At 46.2% G+C, this 14,345-nt stretch overlaps 1 long non-coding RNA gene across 1 annotated transcript in view; it reads left to right on the top strand.

Annotated features, from left to right (window-relative positions):
* LOC140849821 (uncharacterized) overlaps positions 1–10,355 on the top strand; it is a 17,151-nt gene extending 6,796 nt beyond the window's left edge. The window contains exons 2-3 of the long non-coding RNA XR_012132031.1: positions 9,034–9,195; positions 9,604–10,355. This is a non-coding gene — a long non-coding RNA (uncharacterized lncRNA). The remainder of the gene's footprint in view (positions 1–9,033; positions 9,196–9,603) is intronic.
* Positions 10,356–14,345: the final 3,990 nt, after the last annotated feature.

Genomic DNA, 14,345 nt, shown 5'->3' on the forward strand with positions numbered 1-14,345 from the left:
GCCACAACCGAAGGTGCACAAGCTCTATCGCAGCAGCTCCGCCGCCAGATGACACGGCCCAACAGGAAGACACGCACGGCAACCCCGACAGCATCTCTGTAATAGTGGAAAACTGGAAATTGCCTAACTGCCCTCCCACGGTCACGCGGATGAACAAACTGGCACATTCCCTGTGGAACAGCACACAAAAGGGACAGCAGGGTGTGCAACAGCGTGGGTGGGGCTAGAAGACATGATTTTGAGCAAAAGAAGACACAGAATACTACTTAATATGTGATTCTGCTTATATAAACTTAATAACAGAAAAATGACTCAAAGGAGCAGAAATCAGGCAGTTAGCCAGGCACTGGGGGACCGTGACTAGAAGGGGTGAGGTTCTAGTGGGTGTATCTGCCTGGTGACTTCTCGGAGCTGTACACTTGTGGCCAGCATGCATTATGATATGTTATACTCTGTATACAACTATATGTTCTCTCTATAAATAATATATATTTATTACTATGTACATCAAACTTCAACAGCAAGAGCAGCTGAGTATCTTCCAGTGTAAACTGGTCTCTTTCAGATTAATTACCCCCTTCAGCAACAGCTATTCAGCAGGATGGAGAGCTCATGATTGTTATGAAACTATTTATTTAGAAGTATTAAGAATGTCATATACTGTACTCTTCCTAGCAATATTAAATTTTACCTGCTTCAGGTTATAATAATACAATTTAAAAATTATGATGCCATATGCCTAAGAGAACCGTCTATTGTTTCACATACTATTTCTCAGTCATTTTTAAGTTAACATAGGGGAACCAAGAAAGCAGTTGGCTGCAAGTAACAGAACGCCTGACGACCAGTGATTCCAAACTGGGCAATGACATGACAGTGGTCTAGGGTCAGAGCAGGGACCTAGCAATGTCATCAAGGGCTCAGCTCTGTCTTTACGGTCGCCCGTCCACTGAAGGCTGGCTTGACACCTCACGGTTGCATGTTGGCTGCTGCACGTCTGAGCACCTCAGCCATTTACAAGAACAAAGAGAAAGGTGACAAAGGAGGGCAGCATTCCACGCAGCTCTGCCGGCAGCCTCCAGGGATCAGAATGTGCATCTCCCCCCAGCACGCCTCCTCAGTAGTCTTCTACCTCCATTTCATTGGCAAGAATTGTACATGGTCTATGCTTGCTACCAACGAAGCTAGAGAATTTAAAATTTAGTTTTCTGACCTGTATAGTAGAGAAAGGAGGGGACAGAGAGGGTTGAGAATGACAGTTAAGTTAGCCAACTGGCAGTGATTGCCACTGTAACGTGTCATTTTCCCTTTTTAAAAATTTAATGTTCCAATGTAACATTAGCACTGAGATCCCGGAAGTGGTCCTGGCAAGGTGAGCTCTGTATTTCAGGGGACCGCAGCCCCTCCCTCAGAGTCACCCAAGAAGAATTACCGTTTGATTGTCAAGATGGCATCCATCCTGCAGATGAGCCAAATGGCAGCTTCCCTGAGAGCTGAAGATGCAGCTTAGCGTCACCAGCTTCAGGCACCAGCTTCCCGCCGTAGTCTGTGTTGAGGAGCCCAGACCCAGTGTTGTGCTGGAACGTCACGGCTGCCGCCGCCTTTGGCGTCCCTGCCTCGGCGTCCCAGCCCTCCCTGCACCCAGCAAACCCCGTGTGTTTGATTTTAACCAACTGGTGCATCACACTGCAGTCTGCTGCGGCTCCCACCATTTGTCACTGCTGACACGGCTGTTTGATCTAAAGCTACCTACCTGCATCCATTTGGATTTAGTCATGTTAATGTCCAGGTAGTTACCACAATGACAGCTTTGGAAGAATAGCTACTAAGCTTTTTAAAGTGAAATAAAAGTAGATTTTTCTGTAAAAGCATTTTTTTGAAGCCCATGACATATTAAGTAAAAATCCTTGTTTTAAGTCATTCTCAAGTCATAAAACTTCTCTTTGAATGGCTCTTCCCCTAGATGTGAAGAGCCAGATGTATAAACGTCCCTTTAAAGATCTGATGCCCACCTCGGTTAACTGACACGTTCATGAGGACCACTTCCTAACATTCTATCCAGATGGTGAGATCTGGTGGCTTTGGTGCAAGGCCGACCCTGGTTCTCCTCTGGGCTCTGCTGTCAGGCTGCCAAGAAAACTTGGAGGGGGCCACTCAGCACTTGGGGCCTCAGTGACATCTATGCAATAACCCTAGTAGACTAAATAGTTAAGTTTTAAGGAAAACGGATTAACCATGTTGTGATGAATGACGTTCTAGTGCAACCAGAGTTGCACTTGGAGCAGGGCAGCAGGGGCCAGCTCCGTATGCCCGCTCTGTGCACGGCGGGAGCCGTCTGTCCCGCTCTGCAACCACTGCCCCGCTTTAGGACGGCAGCAAGGACTCCCAGGCCACCTGCTCAGCTACAAATTTTGATTGGCTGCTCTTTCAGCAACGTGGAGCCAACAGACACTCAGCTCTGCCAAGCTTTAGCCTGGCACCTGGGGCCCTCTTTCTGACTAGTCCTGTCTCTGGCCTGGCCGGTCTTAGCAAGCATCCTGCTAGGTCATTCCCCAACCCTTGATATGTGTCCGAGTCCCCCTCCCCTCCTTCTGATGTCTAGGTGTTGGACCGCCCTCAGCAAGGATCCTGTTAGGTCATTTTAGCAGGAGTCTCTCATCCTGGAGGTCTCCTCCTAGTCAGCCCCAGTCTCTGGCCCCTCTCTCTGCCCGTTGGCAAACCCCCAACCGTCTTTGGCATTGAGCCCCATCTCTCTTCCCGATTGCAATAGTCTTCAATAAAGTCTTCCTTACCATTTTTTAATTTAGGATTTCACATATAAGTGGAATGATGCTGTGTCTGCTGTTCTCTCTCTGGTTTATTTAACTTTGTATAATACCCTCTAGGTCCACCCATGTTATTTCCTTCCCATTTTTAACACGTGATAGAATGATTTTTTCTTTAACAGAGGTTGAGCAGGCAGTTGTTAGGGCCCAATCCTCCCAGTCTGCCCTGGCCAGAGGGGTTTTCCTTGCCCAGACCAGGACAATCTCCAGCATACTGGATTGTCACCTTGGAGCTTATGCTCAACAGCTGTAACCCATACTTGTCTCAGCTTTGCCCAACTCTCCTAAACAAGTCATAAAGAAGGGCCTGATTCCTGGAGAAGACAGGCTAAGCTTTGGACGCCACTTGAATTTAGCTTGTGTGTGGCACTGGAAGACGCAGGTGAACACCAACAGCTGAGACCCTCAGGGATCCTGGGCCCTGAAGGCCAGAAGCTGAAAAATCAGGGGACACAGACAGTGATGGACAATGAAATCAGGTGACGCATCTGAGCCTTAGAAAACTCAGAGACACAAGAGATAACACATTTGCAACTGGAGGGACCACCTTTCTCCCACAATTTATTTGAAAAATGTTCATCCTTCCAGAAAAGTTGAAAGACTGAGAACATGTATATCATAACCTAGATCCATCAAGTGTAAATGTTTTGCTACATTGTCTCACATACACACACATTTGCATATGTGTGCATATATATGCATGAATGTACATATGTTTATATATTTCACTCACACACACACACATACACACACACTTGCCGCCAAAGACATCTTAAGAGTATTGACTTTGTGAGACATTCCTGATATAGGGCATGAATTTAAGATTAGCATAACTGTTGTGCAGAAAGCAAATTAAGACATGAAAAGGTGCTCAACCTCACTTGCAGTAGGGAAGTGCTATAGTTTACTCTTTCTGTATCTTTTTCATTTTTCTAATTTGATGGGTGAAAAACAGTGTGTGACATCCAATGCTGAGGAGAGTGTAGGGAAGTGAGCTATCTTACGCATTGCTCATAGCAATGAAAATTACTGGTGGAAATATAGATTAACTTTGGGAGGAAATAATCTAGAGGGATATGTTGACATTAACTAATGTGTATGCTCTGTGACTCCACAGTCCTTCTCTGAGGGCTGGAGTTTAGCCTTGCGGAAGTAAGAACACCAGTTCTCATCTGTTGTACAGAGCCGTTCATTGTAGTGCTGTCTGTGGTGGCCAAAAAGTGGGCATCTCTGTACATGGGCATTCTGGCCATGGTTCATTTAGTTATGGCAGAACCACTGTGTGGACGGCAGGAAATGCTTAAGGTTAGAAAGCCCCATCTGACTTGGACGCAGGCCATGACACACTGTGTGGGAGCAGTTGTAGAACAGTAATTTCAAAGTGAAAGGTGTCCGAGGTCTTCACGGTTGTGTGTAAGTGGAGAGAAGGTGTGGAAGGTACACCAATCCGTTTGCTGCTGCCGTGGCCACAGAAACCACTTTCCCTCCTGAGAGGAAACCTGGTACACGGGGTGATGCCATCCTCCAGGGTAGGTGGAAGTCCAGACGCCTGCACCTGCACGAGAGACGCTGAAAGACTGAGCCTCCCCCTCACACACCTGGGACAGTGAGGGGACAGGCGCTGGGTCCGACACACCTGATGCTCTCTCTGGTGGCTGCGTGCTTGCATGCTGGCAGGACCTGTCCCCAGGGCCTCCCCTCCCCTGTGGAGGGCTGGCTTTATTCCTGTCCCTTCCCAGGCTGGTGTGTCCAGCCTTGCATGTATAGCTGGAGCCCACCACAGCAGCACCTGGGATCGCCGTGGCTGAGAGCCTGTTCTAACGCACATGCCCTTTCCACTATGAACTGCTCATTGGGGTTGCCTAGGGATCCAGGCTAGGGAGAGTCTGGACTTTATAAAATAGAAATGTTTAAAAGCATGAGCTTATATAAGAGGTACATGGGCTGAGGTGAGGACAGGAAGTTGCATAAGCAGGTGGATTTGTGTATCACAGACCCTGAATCTAGGCCTAACCAGGGAAGCCGAGCAGCTGGGAGATACATAAGGACTGCAGGATAGTGACAGACCCTCACACAGTTGTGGAGCTCATTAAACAGCTGCGGTAAGGCTGCCGTGTCTGCATCTGGGGCTGGCATCTGATGTTGGAGGGCAGGCAGTCAGTGAGGGAGGAGGTGGGGAGGCTGGGGAACACTGGACCACCTGCCCTGGGCTGGACGATCACGAGTCCCTCACTGAGGGGTGGCCTCGAGGGGACATTGCAAAACTTTAATGTGGCCCTGGCCAGGGAGGTTTAGAAGCTGGAGGACCCAGCAAGAGCCCAGCTGCCACCCAGGCCGACCCACTGACCCAGGAGACTCGCTGCGTACAAGTGAGCAGCAGCAGGTCCTCGGGCCTAATTGAAGGAAAAAGAAAATGGCGCTGTTCACTTTTGCCTCCCAAACCTTGAGCAAGTGTCTCTTGGGGCTGATGCTAATGCCAAACTATGCAGGGAAGAGAATTCTGGGAATTGTGGTTCTTACTTAGCTAAATGGACATGATACAATCCCACCCAGTCCACTCTTTGCCACCCTGGAACACAGAGACACCACTTTTCTCCACACTCACCTTCTAAGTAAGGACAGGAACAAAACACGCTTCCATCTTCGCATAAACAGATTATCCTTCCCACGACTGAAACCATGCCGATCCTCTCCCCAGAACGGGCGGCAAAGACCACCTCTTCAGCTTCCGGTGATGATGGTCCATCTTCTGCGTCACATTTCACCTTTCATATCCTGTAATCTAGACACTGAGATGTGAGGTCAACCGCTCTGTACATCTTATGTGAGGCAGTAGGAGGATGGAAGGAAGAAAACAATTGTTGGTTAATAAGTGCATAAATACATTCACATCAAAATAAGGAAGAAATATTATAGCCTTTGTTTCCGCAATGGTCATGTGGGCATAGCTGGGATTCACGGCCACTTTCTCCCACTGTCCCTCCCATAATTCCTTTGCCCTTAGGAAGCTCCTTGGCTGCCCACGGGTTGTTCTGGCTTCCCATCGGCTTTAATCACAGGGCACGGGTGTGCCGAGTCCCCCGCACCCCAGACGGAAATGTGGGTTTGTAAGAAGAGAGATACACAGTCCGCTGCAAGGCAGCGGAGGACAGCCCCAAATTATTACTGGATAGAGTAAGAGAAAAACAGGTCTGGGAGTCGACGTGAGGTAACAGAGGTGAGAGATGCCCATCAAGATGCCTAGAGACAGTGCAGATAAGCAAGAATTTTTTTGCCAATAAGAACGATTATCTTAACAAATGTTTGTCACGAAACACATTATTGCTGCAAGATGCGCAGTGAAAACAGTCGTGTTTCCACATCAGATTCTCCTGATTTACACCTTCCTCTAGTATGTTTTCTCTTACCAACTCCAGCTTCTCCAGTGCTAAGGTCTCTCAGCACTAAAGAAATGAAGAGGAAGGTACTGAGTCCAGCAGATGGGAGCGGGGAGTAGAGAGAGGGGGCCAGGCAGAAAACCACAAAGAAGTGTGGAAAGGGAAACCTTGGCACAGGTCAGCTCAAGCCTCCGACAAAGTCTCTCACGTTCATAAGCAGTTTGGGATCTCCGTTTAACATTAAGAGGGCTGCAGTTAGTAGCTTTGTATCTGAAGAGTGTCTGACTCAGGATATGAGCACTGCCCCCAGGGTGGGTTCCCAGGGAGGACGAACCATCTGGAAAAGCACTGGCAGACATGGGTGGGTGGAGTTTCAGGGCTGCTCACCGGCTGGTGAACCGTTATGTAAACGCCACTGCTAAACACAGTACAAACAGGCTGCTTTCTGATTCTAATAATCATGCTGTAGATAACGGAGGAAAACACGTGAATGACAAAGCCTGAAATAAAATGAAAGAGCTCAGGGTTTTTTTTGATGCTACTCTGTACAGATCCTCCGATGCGCTGAAGATTTTCTGTAGGAATGGAACAGAGAACTCAGGGCTACCTGCACATCCCTCTGACTTTTTATGCTTCTGTGAAAGTTCTCACAGCTGCCCCACACAGGCAAACAGATGAGTAAATTCTCCCACTTGGAAATGTTAGAATGATCCAGAACTCTATTAAATCATTTAATCACTGAAATGGTTGCCTGGGCAAAGCATTCTAAAAATAAATTGCTTCTGTGTCCCTTGATGTCGCTCTTTGCCCTTCCCACGGGCTGCTTTAGTCTCTGCAGGTGCGGAGCGGACTCTTCTCTGCGAGGGTGTGAGGGGCAGAGAACCAAGGTGAACACCAGTCCCTCACATTCACCCCGACCGGTTTTTCTTATATCACACTGAAAACAGCAGAAAGTTAAAGCGGCCTGATCAGAGCATACCAGCTGTTTCTCTCCTGTGATTTTCTTTGATTCACCCTACAGCCTCCGTATTCCTGAGCAGAACACTTTCTATCGTCTTTGTTTGTTTGTTTGAGTACCATATTTTTAAGTGAAGAAAATGAACTGATTTACAGCTGAGGAAACAATTACCTGTGAACCCCATTTGGGAAATACAATACTAGCACTTGTATATAATTGGGGTTTTAGATTTTAGAAAACGTGTCTTTGGAGTTCACTGGGAATAGAATGTTTATAAATAGCTTAGATTCACAGTTCCTAAATTTGTTCTAGAGTCATGTAAGTGTTTAGATTCATAATTCCTAAATTTGTTCTAAGCTTAAAGCTCAAAATACTTTACTTGTTCATGTTAGAAAATGAAAAAAAAAGTGGGAAGAGGGTGTATTTTGACTCATTTAAGGAGCCACATATCTAATTTTGTGACCATTTTTTCTTTGTGAGCATGCTGATCACACAAGTTATTGCATGTTCAAATGTCTGCCCTTTTTTGTAATAAAAATGGTTTTTATGAATATCTTGGGAAATTATCCCTAAAATCCCTATATTTATCTTGATAGACACTGATTTTAACTTCTTTTAAATGCTATTTCTTTTAGCGTCATTGCACAATAGGCATTTAATCTGATACACTGTGAACAAATTTCTCTAAGACTTTCTTCATTTTCACCTGTGCTGTGCTAATGAGTCTCAAATTAAACAGCCCCATCAAGTCTCAGCAGCTGGTGTTGTGCCCCACTGAGCATCGCAAACTGGAAAATGATTATTTGGGGAGGCTTCATAATTATACCAAGATGAAAATGTTGGCAGCCAGGAGATACATATTTTTCAAGATTTGAGAGAAAATTTAATGAAAGTGCCACAAATATATTACTTAGGATGATGGTTTGCACTTAATATGAGGCCCTTTTCTCTCCGGATTTCAAAGTCTGGACTAATTAATTAGCCCTAATTCCCATTTTCCTGATGGTCAAGCATGCAGACGGACCTCCCGAGACTGCGGCTACCACCGTGAAGCCGGTAGAGCGGCAGCGGGCGCGGGAGGCCTGCGGGTCAGTCAGCACCTGTTGGTGTCAGTCTTTGTTTCTTCCACTTGTGAGTTTGTGACCCTGGAGGCCCCAAGGCAGAGTCGGCAAGTCCAGGCCCACAGGCTGGCCTGCGGCCTGCTTTGTGAATGAGGTTCTGGAGTGCAGCCTCGCTCACTGGTACACACACTGCCTCTGGCTGCCTCCACAGAGCGTCGGCCGAGCTAAGCAGTCAAAGGGAGGGGATGGCCCATAGGGCCTGAAACATTTCTGTCTGGCTTTTTATAGAAAGTTTGCTCATCCACCTAACCTTTCTGAGCTGGTTCCTCCATCTGTAAAATAAAACGCAATAGTCAAGAACGCAGCAACTTAATTGGAAGAATAAGTCTTAAGTTTGCACGCTGATGACTGTCTTTGATGTGCCTTAAAAGCAAGGTGAAAAGCAGTGATACCGATTCATTCAAAATGCCTACATCCACTCTTTATATATTGATCCCTCATCCACTTGACATCAGGCATCATACTAAGCAGCAGGGGGAGTGCATGTTAAGGGAACTGAGACTGGTTTCGGTTAGTGGTGGAGGGATCATGTGAGGGTGCAGCAGTCTTCCTGGCATTTCAAATGCCTCAGGATGAAGGCAAGCACCCGCATTTCAGGTTCCCCTTCCTGTTTGTATTCCTTGCCCAGAGAAGGGCTCAGCGACGAATCACAGCAGCCATCGCACAGGGTCGAGGTGAAGCTGCTCATACTCGTTTGGCTTGTCAGCCTTGGTCCATGCCGAAGAGCCTCCAGTTATATACTTTATGTATAGACAGGAAGGACCGAAGACACTCTGTCTCCAGGCATCAGAGACGTTTCACGAAATGGCGCACTGGAGCTTGGCCGTAGGAAGAAGAGGCGAGATTCGCAGAGGCATTCCAGTGGGGAAGTCGTTTCGGATGGAGAGCTTGGCTGTCTGCACGAGGTCTCGGAGGTGAGAAGGTTCTGGGCGGGTCTGAAGGAAGTCTAGTCCAGTCCGGTGGGGAGGGAGCATGAATCAAGGGTGTGGCAGGGGTGGGCCCGGGTGCTGGGTCCTGGAGCAGAGGCCGGGGGAGTAGGAGGGGCTCGGGAAGCTCACTGCGGCGGGCCAGGGGCTTGAACTGGGCCCTGAGAGCTCCGAGAAGCAACCTGCGCGCGGCCCGGCTAGTGCTTTTCCAAGTGCTCTGGCACGAGACATTCTGCTTTGCCGGCTGTGCACTGAACCAGGGCGGGCATTCTCCAGATGGCATCAAATCGAAGACTGCCTTCTGCCATCTCAATTTCAGCCCTTATATTTTCTGGTAGGAATTTATAATCACAGGTTCTTGTCCATGAGAAATCGGGGCGGTGGTTGTTTCTCCAGCCACAGCTTTGCCCTGTGGGTCCTCAGCGCGCTCCTTCGCCTTGTGTGTCTGCAGCCCCAGCCACGTGGCCTCCCTGGTCAAGCGTCCATTCCTGGCCCTGCTGCTCTGCGTGAACCCCAAGGCCCAGGCCTCTGCTCAGGCTGCTCCTCTAAACAGGGAAGGGTATCCCCTTCTCCTGTGCCCCCTCAGGCTTGTCCCAGAGATGAGGCCCCGTCATCCCCAGCTCATGGCACCTCCCAGCCTTGGGTCCCAATCCCCACCAAAGGCACTAGTTGCACAAGGGCACCGGTCACTCCACGTGCATCGTGACTGCTAAGCGAGGCCCATGTGCCATGCACCCACGTGCTCAATAGTGTCCAACAGAGGTGAATTTCCCATATCCAGACCACGTCGGTTAACCAATATGTTAGATCTGTGTTTAAAACTGTGCCAACCATCATGCTTTCCTCAATAACCTCTCATGGATCTGGGCTCCTTGGGGCAGCAGAGGCACCAAGAGACAGGGGAAAACGAGCAGCCGTGTCCTGGCTGTCAGGTCTGCCCTGCCAAGGATGAGCTGCTCAAGTTTATGTTACAACGTTCTTCAAAAGTGGGAAAAAGAAAAAAGCCATCTTGTAGTTACTGCCTCATTTCTTTTCTCTAAAAAGTAATTGTTCAATCTTTCTGTATGTACTACATTAAAGCATAGTTATTCACGTGGTTTGCATTTTTACATATATAACATGAAAGAACAAGACCTGATTTCCACAAGCCCTACAGACATCATCAGCTTTCTGATTTTACTGTTTCTCCCCAAATGCCATCTATGTAGCCTACTGACAAGTCTGAGGAAGGACTGAATGCTTTTGTATGCCATTTATACCAGACGATGATTTCAGAAAATCTCCTTTTCGCTGTAATTATCTAGCATTATTCAATGTTTCATGATTATTTGATTGTAACTAGGATCATGTGGTAGGGCAATTTCTTATAAAATCCTATGTTCTAGGATATCTTTTAGCCTTAGATAAAGGATATATCAATTGAGTTCTAATATGAGAGAAATTATTGAATCTCAACCCAAGTATTTACATGCACCATGTTTCATGACAAGTGGGAAATAGCCTTTGCATACATCTGATATCTCACCTAAAATTCCCTTCAATCTGTTCTATTAGGATACTGATCATAAGCAGTAAGTATAAAACTTAGCAAAATTCCCTCTTGTCATAAGCTTTCCAATTATTGAAAATTAAGTAACTCCCTATAGAGGAGAAATCATTAAATATATAGTAAATAATGAGGTTAATTAATTTAACCCCTTCTAATTAGGAAACTAATTAAATCAGAAAATTAAAACTGACACAAGACATTAAAATCAGGGAGTTCTGAACTTAGATCTAACTAACAATCCTCTCTTCGTTTCAACCAGTTCCAAAAGAGGAATCTCTATTAGTTACAAAAATATAAATCAGGGGACCATTTTCAACCAATATGAAGTTTTCCACACTATAAATATTGTTTTTAGGGAGCTTAGCTTTTTTCTACTTGTTATATATGAATCTTGTTCTTCTAATATTTTTAAAGAGTGAATTACAGTAAGTCCAAAAAACTGGGTGTAACCCCAAAATCTGGTAGTGACTGATCATGAATAGTCACTTAAGTTCTCTGGACCCCAACTTTCTCATTCTCAACATGTCCTGTAAGAAGTGAGATGGGCTCACTGCATCTTGGAGATGGAAATAGATCTAAATAGGGGAACAAATCAAGCAGCCAGAGCTGGAGAAGGCGCTAACATCTTTTCAGGGTGATACAGGAAAGAGCCAGGTCCTGGCCTAGTTTGTCACTGATTCATTGACCAGTTGTCTGAGATAAGATTAAGGATATATTTTGCCAAGAACCCCAAATGTCACACCTGTCAACATTACCTTTGGGCACCAATTTCTAGCCTCTGGGAAAGGTCTCAGAATGACAGACGGAGGATAAGGCTGTGGCTCCTGGTGCCGTGGGCAGTGGGGTTTCGGAGCTTGAGAATACCTCAGCAGGCAGCTGGCTACAAGTTTTTGAACTCCGCCTCTTTCACTTTGTTCTCACGCCACATGCAATTGATAAGGGGGTGCTGTGACCCAGGCCCTTCTGTGGGACCCACGCTGGGGAGGTGAGCGTCCGTACATTCAAGCCAGCACCAAAAATCATTCTGACAGAGATCTTTGACATACCCTTGATCTCACCTACAGGAAGGTGAATAGCTCCAATTTGTGGGGAAAGCTCCCAAATTTCAGGCCGGTCTTGCTTCAATATCCAGTTCCTATACCCGGGGCCTGTGAACAGACAGAAGGGAAGTGCAGCCAATCTGGCCAAGGCTGTACGGAGTGCCCTAGCAGCTAGCTCATGGGACATAGTTTCTTCCCCCAAATATGAACGCTTAACTCATTCATTTTGATTACAATGAACAAATGTGTGCCAATTTCCTGGCATATCAATGCTGCTGGGTGCTTTACATCATGGTCAGTGCGACTCACAATGACAGTTCTATTTTCACACACTTCAAAGGGTATAAATGAAGCAATACCCGCTCCCATAGCGGGCCTGTCACAAAGTACTTAACTTCAAATAGTAAGCTGTTTTCTCTTCAGTTACCACAGCTTTGGGAATTTTCTATACCTCCAATTTAAGAACCTGCTTTGGAGGGACTCTAGGATCTACATGTACTGGACATAGCCTATTTATTTTATATTATTTCCCATTTTCTCCCTTATAGAAAATAATCACTTACTACCTAAAATGTGCAACTTCTTTTTTAGCAATGCCAGTATTCTGACCCCCAAAATTTTACCTTATTTCCTACCCTATGAGAATGACTCCCTTCTTAGCCACTTGTCCAAGTTTTCCCCAGTTTTCCTGCACACAAGGACCTCATTTAAATCTCTGTTGCGCTTATGATTAACTCCACTAGTGTTAGGCTTGTACAGATGGGTTTGGTTTTATTATTTTATTTTGGTATCATTAATGTACAATTACTTGAACTAGACTCCCCCTATTATCAAGTCCCCCCCACATACCCCATTACAGTCACTGTCCATCAGCATAGTAAGATGCTATAGAGTTATTACTTGTCTTCTCTGGATATACTGCCTTTCCCGTGTCCCTCCCCTCACCACCCCCCACCTACATTATGTGTGCTAATTGTAATGTCCCGTTTTCCCTCTTATCCCTCCCTTCCCACCCATCCCCCCCAGTCCCTTTCCCTTTGGTAACTGTTAGTCCATTCTTGGGTTCTGTGAGTCTGCTGCTGTTTTGTTCCTTCAGTTTTTTTCTTTGTTCTTATACTCCACAAATGAGTGAAATCATTTGGTACTTGTCTTTCTCCGCCTGGCTTATTTCATTGAGCATAATACCCTCTAGCTCCATCCATGCTGTTGCAAATGGTAGGATTTGTTTTCTTCTTATGGCTGAATAAAATTCCATTGTGTATATGTACCACATCTTCTTTATCCATTCATCTACGATGGACACTTAGGTTGCTTCCATATCTTGGCTATTGTAAATAGGGCAGCAATAAACATAGGGGTGCATCTGTCTTTTAAAAACTGGGCTGCTGCATTCTTAGGGTAAATTCCTAGGAGTGAGATTCCTGGGTCAAATGGTATTTCTATTTTTAGTTTTTTGAGGAACCTCCATACTGCTTTCCACAATGGTCGAACTAGTTTACATTCCCACCAGCAGTGTAGGAGGGTTCCCCTTTCTCCACAACCTCGCCAGCGTTTGTTGTTTGTCTTTTGGATGGTGGTGATCCTTACTGGTGTGAGGTGATATCTCATTGTGGTTTTAATTTGCATTTCTCTGATGATTAGCGATGTGGGGCATCTTTTCATGTGAGAGTATTGGTTTTTTGAGGGCAGACATATTTTCAGTTGAAAGAAAAAGAGAGTCTTCATGTCTCCATCAGGTTTTCATGTTATTCTGTCACTCAAATTAGGACTGTCTGAGAAAGCTGTCCTTAAAGGGACTGCTTACAAATTATAGATGGGATGTGTGGGCAGTGAAGGAAGCTAGGTCCAAAGCAGTGAGAGGAAAGAAAGAAGAGTAGACCTTGAAGGACGCAGCTGTGTAGAATAGGCGGCTCTCCCAGCTCAGGGCCACCTGACAAGGAGACTGGGACTGAGCACCCTAATCCTGCTTGCCTCCCTCCCCTCTCAACTCTACTGGGACTCCCCACTCATCAAATTCTGCTCAGAGTACCAGGGAGACTATACACTCTAGGCACCAGGAAATTGGAAGGGCAAGGATGGGGTGTAGCTTGGGCGTGGGAGGGAGGGACAGGACATCAGGTACCCAGCACGTCCACCCTGAATGAATATCTAATTGCTCTTTTAAAAGAACATGGTCAGTCCTTTCCATAGCAGCCAATAACCCCCAGTTCAACAAATACCTATTGAGTAGCTACATGCAACCATGGTTCTTTCTGAAATTATGTAGGAATTTTTTGTTTTTTTATATTGCATTCTCTAATCTTAATTTGTAGAATTTTTTTGAAAACTAAAAATGGCAGAAATTGACAAGAGGCCATCTGTCCCACTTCCCTTTCCTGGATACATGGAAAGCTGCATTTCCCAGCCTCCCTTGCAGTTTACTTGGTCACAAAACTAGGTTCTGGCCAGTGGAGTGGCTGGAGGGGAGGTGTGCTCCTCTTCCTAGGCCTGTCCACAGAACCTCCTGCGTGGCACTGCTTGCCTTCTCCCCCTCTGTGTGGCCGGAAGCA

Source organism: Manis javanica, chromosome 6, assembly GCF_040802235.1.
Source record: "Manis javanica isolate MJ-LG chromosome 6, MJ_LKY, whole genome shotgun sequence".
In the NCBI taxonomy this organism is placed as follows: domain Eukaryota; kingdom Metazoa; phylum Chordata; class Mammalia; order Pholidota; family Manidae; genus Manis; species Manis javanica.